Genomic DNA, 3,268 nt, shown 5'->3' on the forward strand with positions numbered 1-3,268 from the left:
CTAAAGCATGAAGTCGTAAATATGTATGTCAAGTGAAATGCTTTACTATGTGGAGAGGAGGTTTCGAAGTGGAAGGTGACCTGCATCAATTACAATACATATATCATGATAATTTGATTTTTCTCATGAACTTGCTGAGGGAAGGCATACCCATTCTCAGCTTATAAAATTTCATTACATGTACAAATATAGTCGTCTACAGATATAGACCCATGAATGGATGACCATGAATGTAAGGCCATTGTACATTTGATTTAGTACTCCTAAAAATATCACAGCCCGGATGGATGAAACTAGATCTAGGGTCTTCAATCTCGTTCAATCTTTCACTCAAGTACAAGTCTAACCATGTGAATAGATGATCTGAAGTCGAACATGGGAAGACATCATCTGATTACCAGCGAATGATGTAAGTCGTTAATAGACACGAGAGGAATCACCGATAATGATGATGACCCTCAAAGTACTACAATACATTTCGCATGGTGTGAATAAATGATTTGATGTCAAACACCATAAAAAGTCTTTCGGTCGAAGGCTAGTGATGTCAACCTATCACCGGAAGCGAGAAACTTGCCATTGATGTATGTAAGCCTCAAGGTACTGAAGGCGTGTTTCTAACTCAACTTCTTGGATAATGTGCTAATGTCGACAAGAAGCGACTCGTCACAAGAGGGCCTTAATGTATCCCACATCAACAACATGAAACGAGGTAAATGATTTCGGAGATGAAAAAATTGACTGATGACAGAAGGTTCAGAAATGGCGGTCATGAAAATGAAGGTTTACGGTATTGCAAAGGATGAAGTTTGAACTGAATGACTTCTCTTGAACATGTCAGTGACACTAAAATGAATTGGTAGCATTGACCCAAAACAAAGTAATGGATGGTATGATAGACCAATGGTGTGATAACCATCAAGTTGAATGACCCAACCCACATAGTCATGGTGATGAGGTGAAAGTGTCATGTTCAAGAGCGACTTGCTACCATAAAGTGTTCTCCCCTTTTTCCCATTTTCCCCAATCATTTCTGACCAGTACCTCTTTATTTTTATCAAGCTTGAGGAGGATAACATATGCTTGTTGTATAATTTCACCCTTCGGGTGAATCCATCGCTATTTGATGCTTTAACGAGTCTAGCGAAGGTGAAACTCGGTCTTGTCTAGATGGACAAGTTTGTCGCTATTTGATGTTTTTAACAAGTTTAATGACAAAGATAACTCAGTCCTTTTCATGTTTAGAGAGTTAGAAAAGGGACAAAAAGGAAACTTCAAAAGTTATTTTTTGTAGATTTGTCTCTCAAGTCCGAAAAAGCATAAAACAATACGAGAGAGAACCTATTGATCATGTTTGATAAACGTATTCCTTTTTTATAGTTAATCTATCTCAGCCCGAAAAAGGGTTAAACTTATACTGAGTATATATCAATTCCAATCTGTTAATGAGCTGGAAATGACAAGAGCTCGGCAATCTTTTCATGTTTAGAGAGTCTAAAAAGAGCTTAAAGAGGACTCCATTTTGAGGAATGAGTGGTGTCTAGGATAGCAACTGGTTTCGATGATGTTGGAACTTCTCAAAACATGTTGATTTATGTGAAGAGGCTGGCTAATAGGACCACTCATTGCAACTGTTCCTCAAAAAAGGATAAAACAACCAAGTGAATGCGTATGATCGGGCAAAGGGATGGTGGCGATGGGATGAAAACAACAAAGGCTCATATGATGAAAGAGGCTGATAGAATGGCAATCACGAGGGTTAAAAAATGGAAATGGGTTCATTTTTACACAAGCTTAAACCATAGGGAACTATGCTTGGATTCAGTTTCATGTTTACACAAGCTTGAAATGAAAAACTATGCTTGGATTCAGTTTCATGTTTACACAAGCTTGAAACAAAAACTATGATTAGATTCAGTTTCATTTTTACACAAGCTTAAAACAAAAAACTATGCTTCAGATTGGTTTGCATGCCCCCAGCATGATGAAAGGGAGAGTCTCCTGTAACCAGATGGAATTCGCTGTGGTGAAGCAAGATAGTTATCCAACAGCTTTTTGGCTTTGTCTAGATAGGGACAAAGGTGAATGGGGTGATTCCCTTCACATAACCCACAGGGAAACTTAACTTTACCACTAGGTGCATGCCCCCCAAGCTTCATTACATTTACCTAAGTAGACTACTCGTGGCTATCAGGTGGATGGAATGAAGGTTCGTTTACGAGATCAAGTGAAAGACTCAACTGGGATTTTACGAGATCTACTCAAAGACTCGACTTGGAACTTTGCTCCAAGGGACCTTGTTTAATTTTTTAATGAGCTTGACACAAGAGAAGGAACTCTGCTCATATTCCTTGTTTCATTTTTTAAAGATCTTGACACAAGGCAAGGAACTCTGCTTTGATTCCTTATTTCATTTTTTAACGAGCTGGACACAAGACAAGCAACTATGCTCATAGACCCTTGTTTCATTTTTTAATGAGCTTGACACAAGACAAGGAACTATGCTCTGATCCTTGGTTTCATTTTTTAATGAGGTTGACACAAGACCAAGAACTATCCTCCTATTCTTTGTTTCATTTTTTAACGAGGTTGACACAATAAAAGAACTATCCTCATGTTCCTTGTTTCTTTTTTTTAACGAGGTTGACACAAGACAAGGAACCATCCTTGTATTCCTTTGTTTCTTTTTTTTAACGAGGTTGACACAAGACTAGGAACTATCCTCGTATTCCTTGTTTCATTTTTTAATGAGGTTGACACAAGACAAGGAACTATCCTTTTGGACCTGTTTCATTTTTTAAAGAGGTTGACACAGTAAAAGAATTATCCTCGTGGACCTGTTTCATTTTTTAATGAGGATGACACAGTAAAAGAACTATCCTCATGGACCTGTTTCATTTTTTAATGAAGTTGACACAATAAAAGAACTATCCTCATACCCTTGGTTTCATTTTTTAATGAGGTTGACACAAGACAAGGAACTATCCTCATGTTCCTTGTTTCATTTTTTAACGAGGTTGACAAAAGACAAGAACTATCCTCATGGACTTGTTTCATATTTTAACAAGGTTGACATAGTAAAAGAACTATCTTCAAGGTTCGATCACAACCCATAAGAGGTCATGAAGGATAGATCTAGTTCCAATTCCCCCAATACATGATGTACGACATCACTAAAATGATCGTCAGTTGATGTAGGTATGGAACGTGTTTCATAATCAACCCATGGCAGGGATGATACCATTGGTACAAAAGGACCATTTAGGGA

The sequence above is a fragment of the Pinus tabuliformis genome, chromosome 5_2, assembly GCF_031772625.1.
Source record: "Pinus tabuliformis cultivar Carrire ecotype Pingquan chromosome 5_2, CPIR1, whole genome shotgun sequence".
In the NCBI taxonomy this organism is placed as follows: Eukaryota; Viridiplantae; Streptophyta; class Pinopsida; order Pinales; family Pinaceae; genus Pinus; species Pinus tabuliformis.